This window comes from Mycteria americana, chromosome 5 (genome assembly GCF_035582795.1).
Source record: "Mycteria americana isolate JAX WOST 10 ecotype Jacksonville Zoo and Gardens chromosome 5, USCA_MyAme_1.0, whole genome shotgun sequence".
Classification (NCBI taxonomy): domain Eukaryota; kingdom Metazoa; phylum Chordata; class Aves; order Ciconiiformes; family Ciconiidae; genus Mycteria; species Mycteria americana.
In genome coordinates this window covers 42,321,820-42,348,807 of record NC_134369.1, presented here as the reverse complement: position 1 = coordinate 42,348,807, position 26,988 = coordinate 42,321,820, and positions in this window count along the sequence as shown.

The following is a 26,988-nucleotide window of genomic DNA, read 5'->3' as shown; positions in this document are numbered from 1 at the left end:
TTATATATGCCAATTATCAAGTTTAAAAAGAAAACGGCAGCACCAGCTTCATATGGTATGGGACTCTAGGTTTTCTTTGGGACCAGCTACCAGATTAAGCCATACAGGACCACAAGCAGAGGAAATTCCAGGCTGCAGATGCTTAGGTAAGAATTTGTGTTGACCAAAACTGACCTGGTTTTGCTCATGTACTGTTAGGAATATGGAGAGTGGTAAGATCAAATCTGAAGTACTGATGGAACATCTGTCAGAACCTAAGCTTGTGTTTTTAGGTGCCTGCTTCTACTTTAGTCCAACCTAGCCATCAGGTACTATTTTTGACATTCACCAGGTAAAGCTTACTGTGAAATGTCTATGTCGAACAGTTCTTTCTACATATTTAGTGGGATTTTCTGACTATATGTGATAAACCACCATAATCAAAATATCTAAGGGAAAATGTAACTATTATTTTAAATTTTGTCTGTAAAGACTGATAGAGGTATTATTAATCCTTTTTGTAGAAAGCAATTATTGACTGTCTGTCCTGGTTTCAGCTGAGATAGAGTTTTCTTTATAGTGGCTGGTATGGGGCTATGTTTTGGATTTGTGCTGAAAACAGTGTTGATAATACAGAGATGTTTTAGTTGTTGCTGCACTAGTCAAGGACTTTTCAGCTTCCCACGCTCTGCCAGGTGCAGAAGAAGCTGGGAGGGGACACAGCCAAGATAGTTGATCCAAACTGACCAAAGGGCTATTCCATACCACATGACGTCATGCTCAGTATATAAAGCTGGGGAAGAAGAAGGAAGGTGGGAACATTTGGAGTGATGGCGTTTATCTTCCAAAGTAACCGTTACGTGTGATGGAGCCCTGCTTTCCTGGAGATGGCTGAAGACCTGCCTGCTCATGGGAAGTAGTCAATGAATTCCTTGCTTTGCTTTGCTCGTGTGCGTGGCTTTTGCTTTCCCTATTAAACTGTCTTTATCTCAACCCACGAGTTTTCTCACTTTTACTCTTCTGATTCTCTCCCCCATCCCACCGGGGTGGGGGGAGTGAGCAAGTGGCTGTGTGGTGCTCAGTTGCCAGCTGGGGCTAAACCACGCCACTGTCTTTCACTGAGGAAGTAGAATTCAGTTCAGCTTCCTCAGTGCAAAACCATGTCCATATTCCACAGAAAAAACAAAAGAAGTTTAGAGTGGATAATGAACAGCCTATGAAAGAAAGAAAGAAAGCAAAACAAAAGAGACTGAACCTCTCTTTTTTTCCTTGTGGAGAATGTCTCTGGCTTAAGAAAAAAGAAAATAATTAAAAGCTTCTTTGATTGATTTTGCAACTAATAGAATAGCACAAAGGCATGCTAATTGCTTTAAAATGGAGATGGAGAACTTAATTCAAAATTGGCATAAACATATTCAACTTCCACTGAAGTTAGCAGTAAGTGAAAACTATGACTCTTCAGACTGCCTTACAACAAAAGTGTGTACATGGAAAAGCATAAAACATGAGTTATATGGTACTCACATTTCTATATTACAACCAAGAGTTACATTACAGTATATATTTCTTTATTACTCTATACTATAGATTTCTCAATATGGTGATACCATACACTGCAATCTAAATTAGATTTTAGAGGACCCAGAGTACTTCATGACTGTAAGGCCAGGGAAGATGATCTAGTGAAATGGCCACTTGAATGAGACTTGGTCTTATCCAGTTTCCATGTTTTCCTTGCATATTTTCATGCTAAGTTCTTCAAAATGGTGATAATGCTTGCCTTAGTAAAGTGTTGTGAAACCTTCCCAAAATTTGGAAATGCAAAATATATCAAAATGATCATGACATGAAATGTTAAGTTTGCTGTAAAGCTGCAGTGCCACATCCCCAGCAGGAGTGAAGAAGTCTTTTCTTCAGTTGTCACAAATTCCAAGTATATTCTGAGTAAAAGGCAGTCTTTTTTCATAATTGTGGTACACAAATCAATATTATTGTTCTATGCAATATGCCAAAATGAATAGTAGTAACACCAGCTTCCTATCACTTGTGCAATTTCTTCAGGGCTATTTTCAAGCTCCAGTGCTCTTCAGTATAGGAAGGTGAATAAGATGTCAATGGGATAGATTTAGTACATTTGGGGTCTGTGTCGTTTATAATATTTGCCAATTCTTGATTAAGCAGATCGACATGCCCAGGCGCTCAAGGTCAGTCAAATTAGATAAGGATGTGGACAAAGGTGAAGAAGCTGTTCTTGAAGATAATGTGTAAGCAGTTTGAAAATGTTTTGCCTGATATTTAAAAGTACAAATCTCTGGACTAGTGTGGAAAAAGCTGGATGCAACACAGGCCATTTACTGAATCTAAGCAAGATGGATTAGTTCAAACCAAATGGAAAGATATGGAAAAAAATTGACTCAGTTGTTAAGTAGTAAAGTCGGCAAGCTATTGCTGCAGTACAACGATATACTGTAATCTCTTCAGCTTTTATAAGTTAGGAAGGCCATGGCTGGGTCAGTGCTTCACTTTGAGGTTAGAAATCTGAGTAACAACCAGTTGCAGCTGGAAATAGATTTGGTAACATGGTAAGTAGCAGCTTCCCCTGAGTCAGTTCAAAATCATGATAAAAAAGTATGTAATTTGTGGTCAGGTACAGCCTCATCTCTCTCTGTGAGAGGAAGGTGTTAAATTCAGTTCTGGATAAATTTAATCTCTGGCTCATTATTTTGCTCCTTTATGCTGCATTTTGCCTATATAAATTCCTGCTGAGTGCTATAAAATTGTTACTGTATTTTATCCTGAAAGGATAACTCCTTCTTTAGCTGTGACTTGAGAATTCTTCACTTGGGTACTCATTTACTTCATCAGGGGATGCTGGAATGATAATGCTTAACTTTAAGCTTCCAGAGTTAAAGAATTGCAACCAAGCAGCTATTGTGAGGGCAGTCATGGTAACAGATAATACAGCACAGAGTATTGAACGTTTTTTTCCACATGGTAATGTAGCTTCTATAAATTATAGGCTATGTGGTTCAACCCTTTATCATTATGATTGGGCATCCTATAATCACTGGAACATACATTAACAGTAAAGCATATAAAAAGAAAGATGATTAGCCATGAAATACTGTGTTCATTTCATGTAAAAGGACATTCAAATGACTAAAATGCCAGTATGCGTGAGATCAGTTTATGAATACAAATGGCTGAGGAAGGAGAAATATAACAAATAAGGAAGCAGCAAGGGAGGTGCTGGCATAAGCTGGAATCATATGGGGCCATAATACATGCTTTACACTTTATTACAATTTTCCAATTAGCTGACTGCTGGAAAACACCCTGGTTTAGTGTGTTAGCGGCACAGTTTGATGCTGCTGCTGGGTGTTAGAATGCAGAGACAATCATGCCATATTGAGAGTGTTATGGACAAACAGAGCAGAACCACCCATGTAACCTTTTAATAATTAAAATTTTCTGCTTTTCTAAAATGCTTTCCAAGTGCTACAGCAGGTTGAGGACCCTGTTCGTGTCTTGTGTGCTGAAAAGCATTAATGGTTTACGTGCCATTTATAGAAAATCTTAATTAAAAAAAATATTGTGAAAATGACATTGGTATCTTCCCTTCTCAGTCACCATATGAGCCTGTAAGGCATCTCTGTCTGAATGGCTTAAGGATAATAAATATATTGTGTAAATTAAAAGAAAACAAATCCTTCATAGTCACTGATTAGATCTCCAGAATGTACAAAGACTGAATCAATGCACTGATATAAGTTCTTAGTGAGTCATCTCAGCCAAATCCTTTTCACCCTTTCTCTCTTGCACTAAGGTTTTTGTTTCTCTGCTGTTTTCTGTTCCTTATTTCTAGTATAACTCTGAGAGATATACCAAGGAAGGTAAAAACCTCAGGTTGTGTAGATCACCATGTTTCTATAAAACCATGTACGGATTTACACCAAATACACATCTGGCTCTAGAATTACTAATAATTGCTGTTGTACTGGAGACAGGAATCGAAACACAGCAGAGGGTTTTGTATACAAAACAACATACTAGAGCAGAGGAAATAGCAATCAAATACTCTTTCAAATTTCTTCTTTAGGTGATGACAAGAATAGCGACTCTTGATTCAGCTGAGTCAGATCCACTAGATGTTTAAAGTGGTATATAAGGGCAGTTTAGGAACTTGGCACTCTTCTATCCTGATGTTATCATCCTTGAGTATTATCTAACGTAGGAAGTACGTATGCACATTTTGCTAGAAATCTCCATAGGCTTTCAGGGAATGCCTTAGGGACTCAAAAGGGAAAGTGAAGGATTATGTGCCCTCCTCAAGCCAAGGAGATTCAAACATGCATCTCACTCCTTCTGGGAGCTGTGATGGACAAGCAGATCAACAGATCAAAGGTGATGGCACGATCTTTCAATCTCACTGGATTTCTGCTCTTTTACAGAAATAGACGTAGAACTCAGAGAGAGAGTATAACTAAACTGTCAATGAAAAAAAAAATGTTAATACCTGGAAGTACAGACGAGGACCCCAACTCTTTAGCTCCATGTCCTAGTCAACAGGCTCTAGAGTCATATCTCTTGTTTGCTTCTGGCACTGGGACAGAGCTTCCCCATGTTGGCTAAACCAGTTTCCTAGCATGCCTTCCTGCAGTTGGTAAGAAAAAACCCACAAACGAAACACTATCTTTTCAGTCTAGAAAGACAATTTATTCCAGAAATGAAGCAAGTGGAGCTTCACGAAGGCTGTATTTGTAAAACAAACAAAATTTAAAAAAATCATAACAAAGTAAAACTAGTGTCTTAGAGGTAAAAAGGAAAAAAAACAAAATCAACACACCCATCCCAAAATAAAGAGAGTAAGTGAGAAAGAATTAAGCTTGTTGGAAAACCTTTTCCACTACAATGCTTTCCTTCAAAATTCAATTCAAAACTTTTTGCCTGGAAAAAAGCATCTTTTTCCTGAAAGAAAATTAAAGCTCCAGAACAACAACAACAAATGAAGGAGAAGAGAGGAAGTTATAAGGGCACAAAAGATACTCTGTTAATATTTTCTAGTTCTGTTAATGTAATTTTGTTATCTGGTTATTCAGTATTGTCAAATCCTTCTCCAACTCTTCATAGTCAAATTTTGCTTTTACTAACTTTTGCTTAGGCATATTTTGAGCTGTAGAGGTTTGAGCACTGATTTCTGTGGAACTAACTCCAAAGCCAATAACTCATTTGTGTCAAAATTAACCACTTACTTCTATCTTTGTATTCTACTTTTAAATCAATTATGAATCCATGAAATTACCTTCCCTCTAAATTTCATTAATTTCATGACAGGTTAGTGTCTATAAGAGGTCCTTTTGGTAAGTCTTTTGGTTGTATAAATAAGCAACGCAAATCTAGCCATTTTATATACATTCTTGTTTAGTACTTCAGCAAATCTTTTTCTACAGAAGTTATGGGATTCATCCTTGCTGCACCAATATGTATCCACATATTTGCTAACTTTAGTCTGTATTACAGTTTTTCCTAATTTGTCTGGTACAGGTGTCATGTTTATTGGTCTGTTGTTGCATGGATACCATTCAGAGCCCTGTTTAAAAAAAATTGTTGTTACATTTCTTACCTTGGTCCTGAGAACAATTTAATCAAGAGTTTATACACCAAATTAACTGACTGGAAATTTCACTAATTTCTTTAGCACTCTCAGGTGAATAGCATCGGAACTTAGACAGAGTTTATACTTTATTCTATTTTCTTCATCTGGTCGCAACTTCTGTTTTTTTTAAAAGGAATCTTTATTTCTAACTTGTTCCTTTACGTTGTTGTTTAACTGGTCATGTTGCTTCTTACATTTTTTTCCTGAGATAATATACTTTGTTGACACAAGTATAAGAGAGATTTTAAATAAATCTAGGGCCCTGTATTTCTACTAATAGCTTACCCTTTTAACAGTTCCTTTGAATTTCCTCTTAACAGACTCCCTAATTTTGTATGCAGTTTGCCTTTTTGAAGTAAAGCTACAGTGGATTTTTTAAAGGCTTTCTTATGCCCAAAGTGATGCTGAGTTTGAATGTATTCTGGTCACTATTTCAGAATGGCCCAAAACTGAAAGTGCTAAAACAATCTCTGTGTACTCGTGAGGATAAAATTAAAGAATTGTTTCTCCCATTATTGATTCTCTGACGTATTTTCCTAAGGCCCAGCCAAACACGATCAACAGGTCTTTCTGTCAGATACTGCATCATAATTAATTTTAATTATAATAAAACAATACTTATCTAACTAGCAGCACATCAGAATGATCAATTCTGCATATTTCATTGTGAAGAAAAGGGGAATCTGCACAACTCAGTGGAGTTTGCCAAAGTCTTATAAATCCTGTTACTGTCTTAATGTAAGGGTGGATCCACCTGTACTTTTACTTATGGTCAATGCTGATGATTTTCCACCTGGTTAAGTTATGTGATTCTTATACAAGGTTAATTTGTTTTTCCACAGAAGCTTTCTATTTTCTTTGATAATGCATCCATTCTGTTGACAGTCCATCCACCCTGTTGACAATCCATCCATCAGTGTATTTTTTATTAGATAGCATGTTCCTCTTGTGAGACATACATTCTCAGATAACCTGGTCATCTGTGGAACATCTATCAGCTTATGATTTCTTTAGAAGCAGAAGAAAAAAGCACAAATAAAAAAGCAGCTTTTAAAACATGTTATCTTATTTGTGTTTTTCCAAATGTGGGTCAAGATAGAACGAATACATTCTTGATTATGTATACATTTTCACTTTAGAGTGGCCAGATTTCTCAAGATCTCTGGAAATTCAAGTTACATAGTGTAGTGGGTTGACCTTGGCTGGATGCCATGTGCCCACCAAAGCCGCTCTATCACTCTCCTCCTCAGCTGGACAGGGGGAGAGAAAAAAAATATGATGAAAGGCTCATGGGTTGAGATAAGGACTGGGAGATCACTCATTAATTACCGTCATGGGCAAAACAGACTCGACTTGGGCAAAATTAATTTCATTTATTATTAATCAAAATCAGAGTAGGATAATGAGAAATAAAACCAAATCTTAAACCACCTTCCCCCGACTCGTCCCTTCTTCCTGGGCTCAACTTCACTCCCAATTTCTCTACCTCCTCTCCCGAGTGGCACAGGGGTACGGGGAATGGGGGTTGTGGTCAGTTCATCACACGTTGTCTCTGCTGCTCCTTCCTCCTCACTCTCACAAGTCCTGCCAGCAAACCTGCTCCAGCATGGGCTCCTCTCCGAGTTCACAGGTCCTGCCAGGAGCCTGCTCCAGCACGAGCTCTCCATGGGGTCACAGTCTCCTTCAGGTGCATTCAACTGCTCTAGCGTGGAGTCCTCCACGGGCTGCAGGTGGATATCTGCTCCACCATTAACCTCCATGGGCTGCAGGGAAACAGCCTGCCTCACCGTGGTCTTCACCACAGGCTGCAGGGGAATCTCTGCTCTGGCGCCTGGAGCACCTCCGCCCCCTCCTTCTTCACTGACCTTGGTGTCTGCAGAGCTGTTTCTCTCACATATTCTCACTTCTCTCCTCCGGCTGCTGTTGTGCAGCAGTTTTTTTCCCTTCTTAAACATGTTATCACAGAGGCGCTACCACCATCGCTAATGGGCTTGGTCTTGGCCAGCGGCGGGTCCATCTTGGAGCTGGCTGGCATTGGCTCCATCAGACATAGGGGAAGCTTCTGGCAGTTTCTCACAGAAGCCACCCCTGTTGCCCCCCGACTACCAAAACCTTGCCATGCAAACCCAATACACATAGCAATAGTAAAAGCAAAAAAGTATACACACATATATGTGTGTGTGTATGTGTACACATCCACGTGTATAACATATACAAATATACACATATATAGCATCCTTCTAACGACTTATTATTAACTTTACATCTATCCAATTATGGCAACATTACTGGTGGCTATGAAACTTGTTTACTTAAATATATTTGATTATTTCTAGCCTACAGCGTGGGAGTTAATAATAAAATGTTAATGCTACTTCCTAATTAGTTCTGATATGTCATGTGTAGGAACTCTGTGCTGTGTTAAAACTGTTATTTACTTACCTTATTAAATACTGACGTTTCTGCCATTCCTATATTTTTTGAAATGTTTTTTCCCCCTCTGTTATTGTCATGCATGTATTTTTTTGCACGGGATTTTTGGTATTCTACCAAATTTTCTACTTTAACCAACTTTTTCATTATTTAACATAACTTCAGGTTGAACAAATCATTGAATCATAGAATCATTTAGGTTGAGACCAAAAGACCCTTAAGATCATTGAGTCCAACTGTAAATGAGAAGAAATACTGTTTTTTGGTTAGAATCAAAGAAGTAGTCAGCGTGGGACAGAGTTCATAGTGTGCTGGTTTTGGCTGGAATAGAGTTATTTTTCTTTATGGTAGCTAGTATGGGGCTATGTTTTGGATTTGTGCTGAAAACAGTGTTGATAATATAGAGATGTTTTAGTTGTTGCTGCACTAGTCAAGGACTTTTCAGCTTCCCATGCTCTGCCAGGTGCAGAAGAAGTTGGGAGGGGACACAGCCAGGATAGTTGATCCAAACTGACCAAAGGGCTATTCCATACCACATGACGTCATGCTCAGTATATAAAGCTGGGGAAGAAGGAAGGTGGGGACATTTGGAGTGATGGCGTTTGTCTTCCCAAGTAAAGGTTACGCGTGATGGAGCCCTGCTTTCCTGGAGATGGCTGAAGACCTGCGTGCCCATGGGAAGTAGTCAATGAATTCCTTGCTTTGCTTTGCTTGCGTGCACGGCTTTTGCTTTCCCTGTTAAACTGTCTTTATCTCAACCCACGAGTTTTCTCACTTTTACTCTTCTGATTCTCTCCCCCATCCCACCGGGGGGGGGGGGGAGTGAGCAAGTGGCTGTGTGGTGCTTAGTTGCTGGTTGGGGTTAAACCACGACACATATGAAAAATTGTCCTTTGCCAGTAGGAATGCTGTAAGTCCTGCTAGATTAATATTCTATCCAGTGCACAAACTATGTCATTCTGTTTGGAGCCCAGATTGTGATCACATCTGTTTGACAATTTTCTGTTTCCTTCACACACCGCCTCCCCCCCCCCCCCCCCCCCTTTTATTAGGAATATGCGAGTTTGTGGAAACCAAAGTTTTTTGTGTAAATATTAGTTTCAATAAGAATATAATTCTGGGCAAAATGTGAGACCTCTAGCTCTCTGCCCATTACAAGTAACTCAGTAGCTGAACTAATAGGTACTAAACTGAGATAACCTTATCTGTCTCATAGTCTCAATCCAGAGATTTGAACCTACCTGATGACCCAAATCTAGTAAAACAATTGCTGTTCTGGTGTACATCTCTCATAAGAATTCCCACTAGAGATATTTAACTTTGAATATTTTAACATTCAGCAGAATAAATTGAACACTGTTTTTACTTTGGAGGACTCCTGCCAATGTATTTACTGCTGAAAGGGATTAGGAGACTTAAATCGTTTTCCTGAAAAGGGGGAAAAGAAGAAAGAAAGAAAGGCAACAAATAAATGCTCATTGTATTTTAGAATCTGCAAAAGCCACTGTCTGACTAAACTTGTTGTGTAAGAGTTGAAATAAACAATTCCCCAAAGGAGGAATTCCTTTAGTTTTAACAGAACAGTGTATAAATGCTCATATGAGGGCTAACTTCATGACCTAAGCTACTAGTGAGCTTAAACTGTTAAAAAAGTATATACATTCCTTTGGCTATAATAAATTATGACTCACTTGGGTATGGAAATGACACGTGTTTAAGTACATATATCCTTTCTCATTTCAATAACACAATCAGCATCCCTGTTATTTGTGATAGTTAGAATTATAAAGTTAAATGGTTTCTGGGTTGAGCTGTCTCAAACTTAGTTTATGGTCATATTGAGTTTTTTACTACTATTGATCCACTGTTACCTTCCTACATGGTAATGATAATAGTACCATTTGTACCAGCAATTAAAGTTCTTTTTACACTTACTTAATTCAGTTAGAATTTGTTCTATACAAACTTTCTCTGTAGAAATCTTTGCTTAAATTTAGACCTTATATTAAATTTGCAAGGTATTTATTGTTTGGGGTAAAATATAATGTCCATTTCAATAAAGCATTGATAGAAAGAATGGAAACATGAGCAAATGTTTGAATAGACTGTTTTCTGTACAACAGTGGTTTTTCCTCTAGAAAAATATCAAATTGGAAAAAATCTGCTATTGGGATGAGTCAAACTAATATTAATGTTGATGTCTACCTGAGGACCTCACTTGTGACCGTCCCAAAGGTTAAAAAGAGCAGATTTCTTCAAAGAGGTTTGGTGACAGAAATTACTGTTGGGCTCAACAGTGCATGTTGATCATAAAAGTAATCTATATGATGGCAGAACATGTATACCCTATTGTGAAAGTTTACCATGGTTACTCTGAGTATTTAAATGGATGGTATTCTTACCTCTGTGCTGATAATGCTAATAATGCAGAGACAGATATGTATTACACATACAAAGGTGCTTGCTCATGTTAAAATATATGTCTTATTATGATGACATAAACCATCACAATCTTGGAAGCTATGATTTCAGTTTACTAGACAGCATAATTTTGTATTAAATACTACCATGAAAAATTGCATATCAAGTTAGATGAAAATGTCAAAATTGGTAAGAAAGATGGACATGGCCATGCATAGAATAAGCAATTAATTATGATGAATGTTTAGAGTATTTTATATTCCTTCACTATTTTATTCACTTATGAAAGCCATCATGTTATCATTTGCAGCACTCCCTTTAACTTTTTATAGGGTGAGGTTTTATCAAGTGTGAATTTAGGAATAATTTTAGAATTGTGATCATAGTATAATGTAACATCAACACCACCACAGTGTGATTCTAACTCAGTAAAAGTCATCATGTAGGAAGGGTTCTAAGCATCTACTTAACTTTATTCATCCTTATTCATAAAACCATATACCTGGTAAGCTTCTAAAACTGCCTTGCTTGAAACTTCATTCTGATAAAAAGCGATACTCATACACGTGTAAGGGAATGAAAAAATATAAATTCCAATGCCTTGATATATGATAAGTATGTAAATTCATACCTATAGTTACACTGAATAGATTTACAATGCAAGTATAAGTTTAATGTACTTGATCTATGTAGAAACACAACCTGTAATTCTACATTTCTATTTTAAAAGTAGACATGTATGTTAAGAATTCCAGAAATTATTTTAAACTGATTTGGAATATAAATTCATTACAAAGAAAAAGAAAAGAAATGTTTTAACCCCAAAGGCAAATGTATTCAAATATATATAAAATACCTATTTATGTATTCACTTCATCATTAAAATACGTTACAATTAGCAATATATAAATATAATATATATAATATTTTAAAAATCTTTAAAGTCATGTTCAGTCAACACAATTGTAAACTTGGCCTAACAAATATATACAGGATTGAACATTACCTTTCTTCAGCCATAGAAATTTATTGGCTCATAATCTATTTTTTATAATTTATCAATCACATAGAGTTACCACCCTCCCCAAAAAAGAAATGTTTTAGAGACAACCATTGCAAAAATAAAAGTTCTAATATTAGAAGAAGAACTCCAAATTTCATTGACTTTACCTTCTTGTTGTTTGTGTTTCCTTTGGCTTACTTGGATAAGGGTTTAAAACCAGCATTGAGTTTCTAGCTGCATTACCAGAAGATGAAACTCCTACTCATGTGTTTCTCCTCTTGCATTGCTCTCTCGTTGGCTTCTGTAAAATTACTTGTTGAACTGTGCCATAAACTGTCTCAGTAGATCTAGAATAAAACAGAAAAGCCCTGGAACTTCCAACAGGATGGCAAAAGAAAGTTTTCTTCCCCTACTCTCTTCTGTGTTGCTGGCGGATTCCATTAGTCAGCACAGCCTCACTGGAGAAGGACATGAGAAGACCCTTTAGCAGCTGTTTTCCTCCTTACAGAGGAATCACTTCCTAAAAAAATTAAAGTGTTTTAGGATGTTTTCTCTAGGACAACATATATGAGCATATCTTCTCCATAGAACTCATGCCTTAAACAGAAGCTAGGCCTACATTTCTAGATTTTCAATAATGTAGTAACTTTCTGGACTCTGCAAATCACAATATGGAAACACTACCATTTCAATAAAGGGTTTGTTTAGCTATAGCAGAGAAACACAATCTTCTTCTTTCTACAAATACTCAGAAAATTTCAGATTTACTTGAAATTCTGTTTCAATATATCACAGAGCTACAAAACTTTTTTCTTTTTTTCTTTTTTCCAGAAGTCTTTCTCTTTCCAATTTAGCATGCATAATGCTTGTAAGTTGTATTCAGTGAAAATGAAAAGCTTTATGTCTCTGAGACTCATTACTATGTAAATGAACTAACAAGTGTGTGCACAGCAAAGCAGAGGCTATAAAAAGTAAAATGGAGTTTAGTTTACCAATATTTTGCAAGTGTTTTAACAGCTTGCACAATTAAGTTTGGAACTATGGTGAATTGGATTTGTGTGTGTATTTTTATCTGTTTGATTGACAAAATTTTTCCTTTGTTTAGTTCTAATTACTTTTTTGGGTTACTTTCAAATTGGAGATTTGCATTTGCTAGGCATCATGTATCATTGCCATCCTATATCACATGAGGATATATCCATATGTCCAGTCGCTCGGCTGTCAAGGACTAGGGAACAGACATGAAGTACACAAGCTTATCAAAATCAACCTATTGTCCAAGAAATCTAAGTCTAGAGGAAATCACATTTCCCAGCTAACACATTTTGAGGGAAAATTCTTAGATATGGAGAGACATGCCCTCTATCAGGCTGAGGATGGGACTGAAACAGCTTTGCCTGCTTCCGTGGGTATAATCCTCTAGATTATGGGCTAATATCCAATGTAGATACGAGAACATGATCTTGTTTAAATAAACGTTTTTGTCACCCTGTCGTAAACATACTTAGAATATGGGTATTGCATCAGAGCACTCAAAGATTTTAGGTAGCGTAGCAGCTAGAGGGTGATTCCTCATAACCAAATGTGGATGCTTATGTATGACTGAATCATCCAGACTCTTCATTATTGAATAGAAAAAAAGAACATCTTGTCCTAGAGTAGACTCTGAAGTAGGTTAGATAAACTATTTTCTAAAATTTCCTATTTTGCTCTTAAAGCAGAGGATAAAAACCTCTACCAGCGTACTGGTTTTGGCTAGGATAGAGTTAATTTTCTTCATAGTAGCTAGTATGGGGCTATGTTTTGTATTTGTGCTGAAAACAGTGTTGATAATACAAGGATGTTTTCATTACTGCTGAGCAGTGCTTACACAGAGTCAAGGCCTTTTCTGCTTCTCACACCACCCCACCAGCAAGGAGGCTGAGGGTGAACAAGAAATTGGGAGAGGACGCAGCTGGGACAGCTGACCCCAACTGACCAAAGGGCTATTCCACACCATATGACGTCGTGCTCAGCATATAAGGCTGGGGGAAGAAGAAGGAAGGGGGGGATCCTCGGAGTGATGGAGTTTGTCTTCCTAAGTAACCATTACATGTGATGGAGCCCTGCTTTCCTGGAGATGGCTGAACATCTGCCTGCCGATGGGAAGTAGTCAATGAATTCCCTATTTTGCTTTGCTTGCATGCACAGCTTTTGTTTTACTTATTAAACTGTCTTTATCTCAACCCACATGTTTTCTCACTTTTACTCTTCTGATTCTCTCCCCCATCCCACCAGGGGGGAGTGAGTGAGTGGCCGTGTGGTGCTCAGTTGCTGGCTGGGGTTAAACCATGACAGGCAGACATCTGAAGTCCAGTGAGATTAGTCCACACTCATTTCTAGATCTCATGGAGGCTTAGCTATAAGAAATGCTCAGCTGGTCTTGCTGACACAATACTAGGCATGTGCCAAAGAGGAACTATAGGGAGTTGACGACTTTAAAGTCAAGTAATATTAGGCACCTCTGTGCTCACATGGGTTGCCATGTAAGCAAGCAGGTATTTTTCATTGCAGTCCTTTTAATTAATTCTATGCTTTGCTGTAGGCACCTAAGACATTTCTAGATATAATTCTAAATCTTTCGTGAAGCTTTTGATTACGTTTTGCATACCATCTCCTCATTCTTAGGAAGAACGAACACTCTTGTTATGGCAAGTAGCACTATTACAGTATCAGTAAAACAAACAAGCTAAATAGATTAAGAATTAGCTGATAGATCTCAAAATGTGTAATCTGGGATCTTTCCAGATGCAACCTAAAGATGTATTTGTATATATAACTCATAGTGATAACAACTTTGACTGACTTAAGGATTGACATAATCTCAAGCGTGGAAATGAAAAAAACATGGCATATAAATAAAAGGAAAAATTTGATTGACTGAAATAAATAGAAAAAAAGGTTTTAAAAACCAAATCTAAATTTATATACCTAATCATAGGAAATGTAAACCACATCTACTGCATCCTGAAAAACAGTGGCTCAGAAAGTGTTCTGATTCATAGTGGGCAGGTAATTCAACAATAGCTCCCAAAATGAAGCCGTAACAAAAGGGAATAATAGCATGTTGGAGGTGTAAATAGAGGCTAGTGAGTAGGGATAGGAACATTTATCTTTGTAGATGGATAAGCTTATAGTAAAATACTTTATATAGTACTGATGTTTGCATTTTAAAGTGGACACCAGCAGAAATACACAGAATTAAAGAAAATACTTGATAGCAAGAGATACAAAGAGATCAGTCTGTGTAGTTTATTGAAAAGAATTTCAAGACCTGACATGATTATGCTTTGTAAGTGTTGGGAGAAAGCTGAATACCAAAGGACCCTCTGGTCTAATAGGAGAAAACATAATAATTTTCAATAGATCATGCCAGACAAATTGAAACTAAAAATGAGGAAAGTTGATTAACTCCTGGAACAAACTACCAAAGTGCAAGCTGAATTCAGTGTCTCTTGAGGATTTCAGTTCAAGGCTATCAGTCTTTGTAGAAGATATGTGTTAGTGAAGTGCAAGTTAAAGTGGAGAAATTTAAGGAACTCAGCTGTGTATATTAAGTCAGATTAGATGATCAAAAAGGTTTCTTCTGGCTTTAAACTCAGGGAATCTATTAATCTAATTAAACATATCTGATGCAAGGGATAGGAATGCCCATTTTAAAGTAACAGCTTCCCATCCTGACAAGTATTTGTGTGACCTCCTTGAGTTACTAGGGTTCTGTACTGGTGCAATTTCAGTGATGATTTACACCTAATTGATAACCTACACTCTCTGGCATTTCTATCAGGTATGTATCACTGCAGAGAATTTTAGCGATTCTTCTGGTTTTTAGAAAAGCCCAGCAATGGTTGCATTTTTACATTAATTTGTTGTGAATCTATTTTAACATCCTCTAGGTACACTTCTACAATAAAACAAAACACTGTTTTATCTAGTTCTGTTCTTATATGTTAGTCTATTATCAAATCAACCTCGCTTTTATCCCAATATAAAATATTTAGCTGAACATTAGGAATCACTATCACTATATGTAACACTATGAAGTGTTAGCTACTCCTGCTCCTATCTAAAAAAAAAAACAACCAAAACCCGAGAAAGAGCAATGTGCTCCTGAGAGGCACACATCTAAATTTCTACCCTAGTGACAAGATTCCCTTCACATGCTTTGTCTCACAACTGACCTAATCTGTCACAAAAGCGGAGACAACAAGCAGCCTTTAGAGTTGTATAAGGGACTGGAGACCCTTGCAAATGGAGAATGACATCTTTTAAAACTCACAGGCCTTTTAAAGGGAACTTCATGGCTTGCAACTGTGGCATTGTGTCATAAGGGGAAAAGATCTCTTGCAAAAGAAGTTGCTCCTGATATCGAATTCTACAATCCCATCTTTTGGAGACTGAGCAAGAGAGTGTAAGGCCTAGGGAAGATTCCACTATTAAGAATGCTCATAGCCCAAAAGTTTCCTGGTCAAATTTTACAACTACCAGCTGGAGCCCTTTTATCTATTTTCAAGTTATGGTATAAAATGGGAGGGAAACTGTTCAGAGATAGTGTGAGAGACTGAAAGAGTTAATGTCTCAAACACTGTGGTGAGGCGAGTTGCGGTTTGCACGGCGATGGCAGGGGTCGGCCAGCACGGGACGTGGAGAGCATGTTCTGGGAGAGCGTGTCGGAGGACGCACAGTTCTGGGTTCTGATGTCCCTTACATAACGACTTACCGTGTATGGCCAGAGGCCACACAGAGTTCATCTGAGGAAGGGGCTTACGACCACCCGAGAGACCCCTTGCAACCACCACCCCCAGGGCCTCTGCAGAATACTGAGAAACTTCTAGAACAAGAACCATATAAGTCCTCAAGGGGCGTAACTGGAGGTGGGGACTAAAGTATAACAGACACACCCCCAAGGAACCAGGTGTGCACCCATCACTGGAGGATGGCACCATTGTCATCGTCATCGCGGGATCCAAGGGTGGTGATATCTCTCTTTATCTCTCTCTCTCTCTCTTTCCTTTTCCTCCCTTTCCTTTCCTTCTTATAAATGTTCCAATAAGATCCCACCGTTGCCAACTCTTTCATGCTTTCCAAGTTTTCCAAGTTGATGTGTTCCATGTTCAAGTTGTTTCCACCACAAATAAAGTGCCTAATTGATTGTTTGGTGTCGTTTCACCTTAATTTAGTCCAAGGGAATTTGCGAATCTGAGTCACTCCCAAGTGGGGTGGAAAGGGACCTGGCAGGCAGATGCTGACTCTGCTGTATGGCTACCCTTATCGTCCTCATAACCCTTAGACATAAACTGTTGACCAAGTCTGAGACTAAGACTGGATCCAGCCACATCTAGACTCCTCTCTGAGAAGGAGTTTAGAAAGCAAGGGGGTCCTTTCTGAACCTTGTGACTCCACGTGAAGGCCACCTCTTAGCCACACGCTAGACTCACACCCTTCACGTGACATATTTGTTGTCATGATTTTACTCCCCTTTCCCTTCCCCGGTGGGACGTGACAGATAGCTAGATGTCAGTAGAGCAAATTGAACGCTCTTATTGTATTCAAAGCAAATGAGAAGTCTGGGAGAGCACAGTGAGCAAGGAGACTTTGTGTTTTGCAGAAGGTTTATAGATTTTCAGAGCTTGAAATGTCTCCAGTTCTGAAACAAAATGCTGAAAAGGACACTTGCCATGATGAAATTTGGTAGACACAGTTCAAAACACGGAGTGAAACTACTGAGTTTGGTGTGATTCATTTGGTGGCTTGTGTGACTGTTTTTTTACAGCCACAGGCTCAAAGTCCAGGCTCCAGTATGAGTCGCACTGCATTGTTTTTGGGAGGAACTGACTCTTCAGATATCTGTGTCTCCCTTGAAATAAAAAGAAAACATCCCAGTTTGTTGATGGTAAGGGTTAGTTCAGATGACATCACAGGAAGGAACAGAGAATAATATTTTTCTAGATTTATCTGCTGTGCTTGCTGTGTGACTTTTTAATTTGCCCTGAAATAAGGCTGCAGTCCTTGCTATAACATATATATATATAAATGATTTGATGACCATTATGTTTGTACATGTTTGTACATGGCAGATAATAGCATAATATCTTTAACTGAAAAAGTGATCTCAATTCCAGGGAGAATGGCTTTGAGGAACTGTTAGAGTTACCAGCATAGAATTGTTTAGTTTAGTCATGTATGTCCAATTGCATATATATAATAAATATGTATAAATATGCACATAGAACACTTTGGTACATTTTTTAATCATTCTTCAATAAAAATTAACATAATTTTAATTATATAGGATACTATATATGAATAGCAGAGAAGTGTACAAAAAATGTATGTATAACATCTGCTGGGTACACCAGTACTGTTAGCAGAAAACATCTAAGTCCATTTATATATGACTCTGTTCCTTATTTGAAAAAGTGGTTGGCATATTTTTTATCGAAGCTGTCACTAAATGATGTTTAAAAATTTAGCATGCATAAATATTTTACTAGAGCTCCTGAGGTCTCCTTATCTTGGTCCTGAAGAAATATTAGTTACCAAATTGATGAAAAAAATTCCATAAAAGGGCTTATTAAATAAATCCCAAAGTACATATTGTTTCAGGGAAGGCAAACTCCAATACTAATTGCTCTTTACAGTATTTCTCAAATATAGATTACAGGCAAACAAATTAAACATTTTTTCATGCTGATAAGGCTTCAAAGCAATTTACAGTTCATCTTAAAACAGGAAATGCTCAGCTTTTTTAGTTACTCCTTCATGCTTCCATTTTAGAATCATACCTGACTTGAAACTGCGTAGGGCCCTTACCTGAAATTTAACCTACATACCATCATAGATGCAGATTTTTTAGAAATGTACATTTACTTTAATAGATGCAAGGAAGTGCTCTGAAAAGATATTTTCTATCTCAGTTCAAATTCTTACCTCTGGAAAATAGGAAAGCTAGATTGAAAGGTGTAATACTGAAAAAAATACTAAAAACCAAAGAACAGCAATAGAAACTCTACTCTTTGATCCCCAAAATAAAGTTAGAAGGTGTATTCAGGGAAAACTAGATTAGTAGATTGTATTCTAAAGTAAATATAGTTCTAAAATCTGATAAAATACTTATCTTTAAGATAAGCAGGTTATTTCACATGGTTGTGAAACAGATTTTTTTGCTGCATTTTGAAAATCATTTTACAATAGGATTTTGATATCAGACAGGTCCGTGAAGACAGTCCCAGTAAATATTACTGTTACTCAATAAAATGTATGATGCATCAATGGATTTTAGTCTGAGTTCTAAAAAACATTGTTTAGAAGACACATTTAAAATCTGCATAAGAACTTCAAACTTGATGACTGCAATATTGTCAGTAGTCTTTATTTTATCTGAATAGTTGTTTAACAGAACAGCTGTGAATGTATTTCACAATTTCTATGCCTAATCTGCAGCATCTTTACATACAGTCAAAGTGTACAGTCAAAGTATATTTGTGTGTTTACACAAATGCTGAATTTACCAGTGGTCATTCTGCTGCTAGTCACCTGAAGGACATGTACATTTTGGTTTGTCATTTATGATTCTTAAGGCAAAAACTGCCCAATTTAAATATCAACTGCATTATGGTGACATTGTGGTAATTCACCATTGAAACATAATAAGCTTCCTTTCCTTTGGTACTATTCATTTATTTTTCACAGTTAGTTTTGAGCTGGATCAGCTTCCTAAAGGAGCTCACCCCCTAGTCTCAAAAATGTGAATATCGGCAGAGGGGATAGGGAGAAACCAAAGAGGCTGAGAGTAGTGAAGGAGAGCGGTATCACAGTGTGTTGGATATAGATGACATTAAGCTGAGATGGAATTACACGCTTAATTTCCTGTACTTGATAGAACTCATCTCTGATTCCAGGTCAACACCCAGCATATGAAGACAGCCTGCCATTTGCAAAGTGTAGATTATACATGACAATGACTTTTATATTAGTTATTCTGCTATACAGTTCTTTTTCCTCATGTTAGGAAGATAAATATTTACGACAGTAGAAGCAGTTTTCAGCCCAGTACATCTGTTAGCTGAGAAAAATGGAGAGAGGAAGATATTTGTTTATTTTCCTTTACCTCTCATGAGAGTGTACATTTTTGAGTAGAAAAGACTCAGCTTCAGTGAAATGCTGAAAGTCCTGGCAAATTGAACACTTCACATCTCATAAATTACTTCTCTGATGCAAAATAATTATATAATGATTTCTTCAAAAAGACTGTCTTCAATAGTTTGTTGGATATGTGGCCAAGTATAGAAGATAATAATTGTAAGATCTTTGTATAGCTTGATAAAGAGTAATTAGCAAAGTTCCTCTGTACTCTCTGCTTCTTCATGATTAAAGAAATGACCTGTGTGTTGATAGAACATAATTCTAATCGTTTTCATTTTGGACAGTTAAAGTAGGTAATATAATTTTAAATTTTCTTCTTTCTATCAGAGTGAATGACTAGTACGTTGTCATTACAACATCGATTTATTTTGTAATGCTAATAATATGTGCAAATTAGTTCAGTAGAATAAAGTGTGTAAGCCCTTGTTTTGCTGTTTCATAGTATCATACAGTACCCAAATATAACGTATAATTAGATCAGAGCTTTTCAAACAGCAAAAAGGGATAGAATTGTCCACTTCAGGAAAAATGAATCTTCCCCAGGAGTAACTCAGTCTTCTGGTCTTATTTTACAATTCCAATTCTAAAACTACATATTTTTTTTAATATATCAAGAGAGAGACAATAGCACTGGCACCGTTTAGCTTTCAGGGAAGGAATGCATAAAAGTCCTTTTGTTTATTTTTCTTGACCTTACAACAGATGACCATCTGGATAACTGCTGTGCATGGTGCCAAAAAAGCCGTTAACTGCTAAAATAAATAAATAAATGTAATTAAAATGAAAAGCTGCCAAGAGTGTGTAATCACAGGTCTCAGAGTCAAATCTGCAGATACAGGTCAAATATTGATTGTCAAGAAGCTTATCTTGCATAAGTGTCTTGTACTAGGAGGGAGCACACCCTCACCGCTTGATGCTCCTCACTCACATAAACACTTTACACTCAGTTTTATCTAACTTTTACCTGATTGGGGGGGTGGGGTGTGTAAGTTCCTTTTCTGTCGATGTTACTATTCTAGACAGATGATTTAAAGAGTAATTTGACTTCTTTTCTCTCTTCATTCATCAAGACAGTTTAATTCTCATGATTTCAGTTGGAATTGCAAGTGCCTGAAACCACTGAAAATCAGACTGTAATCCCTCCGAGCTTTGTCTGCTTATCTGAAGGAATACTGTAAGGTAAAATAAATGGGGTAGGTTCAGGGACAAGCTGTAGCTTTACAAAGCCCCAGGACACCCTGGGTGAAGTGCTGTAAAACTGTAAAATGTATTGAAGTGCATTCTGCTTGCTGGCTTTAGTAATTTTATTTGTAGTATTCAGTTCTTCTTGTTCACCCTTTGCTGGGAATGGAAATAGCATTTGCTTTCCTCTTTGAACACAGTTTTTCTTGCAGTTTTTGGCATTGAGTTGAAAAATGCAGTTTTTCAGTAAAAAACCCTAGTTGCTCTCTGATTCTTAATAGAGAACTCTTTAAAAAATATAAATAGATCATGTATGAAACAAACTGATCCTTATTTTACTTTCACTATCTGATAATCATAGAATGATGGAATCATGGAATCATAGAATACCAGGTTGGAAGGGACCTCAAGGATCATCTGGTCCAACCTTTCTTGGCAAAAGCATAGTCTAGACAAGATGGCCCAGCACTCTGTCCAGCTGAATCTTAAAAGTGTTCAAGGTTGGGGAATCCACCACTTTCCTGGGGAGATTATTCCAATGGCTGATTGTTCTCATTGTGAAAACATTTCCTTTTGTGTCCAATTGGAAGCTCCCCAGGAGTAACTTGTACCCACTACCCCTCATCTTTTCCATGTGAGTCCTTGTAAAAAAGGAGTCTCCATCTTCTTTGTACCCACCCTTTAAATACTGGAACAAGGTGATAAGATCTCCCCTAAGCCTTCTTTTCTCAAGGTTGAACAAAACCAGTTCTCTCAGCCTTTCCTCATATGGCAGGCTTCCCAGTCCTTTGATCATCTTTGTGGCCCTTCTCTGGACCCTCTCCAGCCTGTCCACATCTTTTTTGCATAGCAGGGACCAAAACTGAACAGGTGTGGCCTGACAAGCGTTGAGCAGAGTGGGATAATGACTTCTTTATCTCTGTTGGTGATGCCCATGTTGATGCAACCCAGCATCCTGTTGGCTTTGTTTGCCACGGCAGCACATGGTTCACTTATATTGAACTTGCTGGCCACTAGGACCCCCAGGTCCCTTTCCACAGAGCTGCTCCCCAGCCGGGTAGATCCCAGCCTGTGCTGCACTCCTGGACTATGTTTTTCCAGGTGCAAGACCTTACACTTGTCCTTGTTGAACTTCATAAGGTTCTTGTTAGTCGACTTTTCCAGCCTATCCAGGTCTTCCTGCAGGGTGGCTCTCCCTTCCAAAGTGTCCACTTCCCCCCTCAGTTTGGTATCATCAGCAAACTTCATCAGCATACACTTGATCCCATCATCCAGATTACTTACGAAGATATTAAACAGCACTGGGCCCAATATCGATCCCTGGGGGACCCCACTTGTGACAGGTTGCCAGTTTGAAAAGTAGCTATTTACCACCACCCTGTGGGTGTGGCCTGTCAGCCAGTTCCCCACCCACCACACAGACCACTTGTCTAGACCATAATGCATCAGTTTCTCAGGAAGGAAGCTGAGGGAAACGGTATCGAAAACCTTGGAAAAATCCAGGTAGGCAATGTCCACCGCTCACCCCACATCAACTGAGCATGTTACTTTGTTGTAGAAGGCGATCAGGTTTGTCAAGCACGGTTTGCCCTTGGTGAATCCGTGCTGGCTTTTCCCAATCACATGCTTCATTTGACTTGTGATAGCCCCCAGGAGGATTCGTTCCATAACTTTCCTAGGGACCGAGGTAAGACTGATGGGCCTATAATTTCCTGGATCCTCCTTTAGCCCTTCTTGTAGATGGGGGTGACATTAGCTTTCTTCCAGTCTTCTGGGATGTCCCCCAATCTCCATGACTTCTCAAAGATTATGGAAAGCGGCCTCGCAACGACATCAGCCAGCTCTCCTAACACCCTGGGGTGGATATTGTCAGGGCCCATCGATTTGTAGGGGTCAAGCTCCTGTAATAGTTCACATACCAACCCTTCCTTCACTGATGGTGGGTCTGTGTTTGCATCAACCTGGATTTCTGTTCCCAAGGCCTGTGGCCCAACAGTGCTGCTAAAGACAGAGGCGAAGGGAGTGCTGAGAACCTCTGCCTTTTCAGTGTTGTTGGTGACTAATTCACCCCTCCTGTTTAACAATGGGCCAATATTTTCCTTCTGGTTCTGCTTGTTGTTTACATACCTGAAGAACCCTTTCCCGTAGTTTTTGACATCTTTGACAAATTTCAATTCAAGCTCAGCTTTTGCTTTTCTAACTGCATCTCTGCATGCCCTGGCAATGCCCCTGTAGTTCTCAATGGGTATTTGTCTGCTTTTCCATGTCTTGTATGCTTCTCTTTTCGTTTTGAGCAGACTCAGAAGCCTGCAGTTAAGCCAAGGGGGTCTCTTGCTCCACCTACTTCCCTTACCTTTAAAGGGGATGAACTGTTTTTATGTTTCCAGGAGAGAATTCTTGAAAAACTCCCAGCAGTTGCTAGCTCCTATCCTCCATGGAAGCTTCCCACGGAATCCCTCTCAACTGAGCTCTGAGTGAGCCAAAGTTTGCTCTCCTAAAATCTAAAACCTTTTTCTTAGTACTAACCTTCAGTGTGCTCAGCAGGATCCCAAACACCACAATATTGTGATCACTGCAGCCAAGGCTATCACAAACCAAGAAATTACAAAGCAGGTTTTCTTGGTTTGTGAGTAGCAAGTCCAGCAGTACCTCATTCCTGGTTGGCACGTCTAACATTTGTATGAGGAAGCAGTCCTCTACGCATTCCGGAACTTGATGGATGACATGTGAGCTGCTGTATTGGTCTTCCAACAAATGCCTGGGTAGTTGAAATCACCCATAAGAACCAGGTTCTGTTGACCCGAAGCTTGCTTAAGTGACCCAAATATTGCTTCGTTGGCCTTATCGTCTTGGTTTGGAGGTCGGTAGCAGATACCTCCTGTAAGATCCCCCTTGGAAATGACCCCTCTGATCTTGACCCAGAGGCATTTGATAGGGCTTCCACATCCGCCATAGTTGACTTCTATACATTCAAGATTCTCTTTAACATAGAGTGTGACTCCTCCTCCTCTTCTTCCCTGCCTGTCTTTATGAAACAGCCTATAGCCATTCATTGCGATCCTCCCAGTCATGTGAGTTGTCCCACCATGTTTCAGTTATTCCTATGATATCATAACTTTCTGACTGGGTGTGGAGCTCCAGTTCCTCCCGTTGGTTCCACAGGCTGTGTGCATTGGTATACATACACTTGAGGTGGTTGGTTTTCTGGTTCTCATCTTGGGAGGTAGCTAAGGAACATTTGTCGCTGCTCTGGTTGGCCTGGCTTATTCCCCAGTTGGCTGCAATGGTGTGAGCGTTGCCACTTTGGACCCCGCCCCCCAAGTCCTTCAGTATAAAGCTGCCTCACCAAGTTGGCCAGCCTGCTGACAAAGATTCCCTTGCTTCTTCTCGACAGGTGGATCCCATCCCTCCCTAACAGGCTATAGTCATTGAAGAATGTCCCGTTGTCATAAGAGTCAAAACCCTCATGACAGCACCAGCCATGAAGCCAGAAGTTGATTTGCATTATATGTCTATTTCTGGCTGCACCCTTTCCTCTAACTGGTAAAATGGAAGAAAAGATAACTTGGGCACCAATACTTTGTGCTTGCACCCCCAGGACTTTGTAGTCTTCCTTGATTCTGCCCAGGTTCTGGCTTGTGGTGTCATTTGTGCCTAAATGAAAGAGTAGCAATTGATAGTAGTCTATGCTTTTGACAAGTTGTGGCACCCTCTTGACAACATCTCAGTCCTTAGTTCCTGAAAGGCAGCATACCTCTCATGACTCCCTGTCAGGCTGACAGATGGGCAACTCAGTGTCCCTTAACAGAGAGTCACCCACTACAAGCACTCGTCATTTCTTTTTGCAGTGTCCTCTGTGTGCTGCTGGTACAGTTTCTCCTTGCAGACCTTGCTTGTGGGTGTCTACAGCTGTTAAAGCTTCATATCTGGTTTTGGTTGTAATGCTGGAGGGTGGGGACTGAAGCAGAGTCCTGCTGTTGTGGGCCACACTTTGCCCCTCTTAATCGAAGAGAAAAAACCCAAGATTTAAAAATGTTTCTAAGACTATGCATTAGATGATGCTTATCAGTTGTCATAAAAATTGCTGCCCTTACTTCTTCAATGGCAGGCAGCCCACAGATCACTTTGTTTTGTGACAATACAGTGAGGTTTTTGAAAGGTATCTGATTTCACTGAGTGGGACCTCTGAATTTTCTTAAAATCAGGTTCCTTTATAAAGTCTTAAGTTGGTCTGAACTGACACCAACTGACACCGAACTGACTAGCATATCTAGTCCCCTTAAGACTCTGGGAATAGCTGAAGATTAGAACATTCAAGCTTTAGCTACACATTTGATCCTAGCAGTTTTATTTCTTGTATCACTGATAAAAGAATAAAGGCTTTAACTGCATTAAACTAGCTTTTAATCTCCCTTACTCAACTGTTACAACATTTTCACTATTAATGTAATTTTTGTTTTGTATTCCAATTTTTCCTCATGTGAAAGCTGTTTTGAAAATGAGCAGTGAAACCTGAGCTGTTAGAAACAAACCTGCATTTTTCAGCAAATGCATGAGTAGAGGAGGACTTTATGAAAACCTTTTTCCCTGAAAAGCAAATTCTTTTGGCTCACATGCTTGCAATCATTCCTGATGTTTCTCCTGACAATACCTCGGATTGTTACTACTTACTCTATATGTTTGATTATTTGGATACCTGTCATGCATAACTGGAGGGTGATTGTAAAAAAAAACCACACAGGATTAATCAAAGTAGGATTATAATTTTCTGCAACACCTGTTCCAACCAGCTGCCTCTGACTGTTGCGTCTGATTCTCCGAGTCCTCCCAAATTACACAGTAAAGTCATTTTGAAATCAATGGCCAGTCCACTGTAGTTTTGCCAGAATAGACGCTGAATAACAAAACTGTGAAATCTTTGAAATATACACTCAGGCTACTGCAAAAAATAAGAGGAAGGTCTTGATAATGAAAAATAAAACATCCATTTTAGAAGTCTGATAATCTTATTTGCTCTGAGACACGACAACTGCTATTCTGACCACCCAAGACTCTTTAGAGAGAGGATTATCTTTATAACTGAGTCCTGCTACTACCTGATTTTTTTTCAGTGATCTTTAATTCTCTCTTCCGGAAAAAAAAATGCTTTTATCAAGAGTTATGCTTCATATATGTTCAGCAGAAATTGTGTCCTCACTGTGGGGAGGACTGTTCCTGCAACATCTGTGAAGAATACCCTTCAGGCTGATTGTTTTTCTTCCTAGAGGGATGAGTTCTATTATTTTTGTATATTTTTCTTTTGGCACTGCAGAATCCCCATAAATATAGGCTCTGTATCTGGAGAGTGGTAACAGTGTATCTGCGCAAGAGTAAAGATGAAAAATGGCAGACAATGGAGAGGACAGGATGTATAATAGATTCCTCTAAAATCTTTGATTTGTGGGAGAAAATAATCTAATTCTTTTTATGTGTCCCCTGTGTAGTCCCAGATAGAATACTCCCTGCTAATTATTTTTTCCTCTCATAAATCCCCAGGTTTCAGTTTTCCTTTGAGAGATGATATAAAATACCACAGTAAACATGTAGATTTGCCACGGCATTCTAAAGAAATAGTAAAGTGCTGCAGAAAAATAACTAGGCAGATTGGTTGTTTGCTTCAGATTCTGGAAAGTTCAGGCACTTTAATCTAGTGATTTGAAGTCCCAACAAAAGCTCCAGTGTCATTTCTTGATGCAGAAAGGATCTAGGAGAACCTTCTTCGTCCCTTGTTGAAAAAAATAAACCAGAGTTGCCTGAATCTCCTCTGTACAAGCCCGAAAGAAACGGGAAATTTTAAAGGCACAGTGTGATCATTTTCTGAATGTCACAACACACATTTTTTTCATCAGAGAGGTTCTGAACTGCATCCCGGAGAATAATTCATCTTTAGCAGAGTGCGAATTTGCTAAATGTAATATTTGTTTAACATCTAAAGCTCTGCTGTCTCGATCTGTGTCTGCAGTTTGCTTACTGTCCAAATTATTCTCAATGACACTCAGCCCTTCTCCAAACAAGTCTGATGGAGCCCTGTGATACAAGTTGCATGGGTATTTTACTATAAGTCAAATTTTACTGCTTCAAGTTTTGTTTA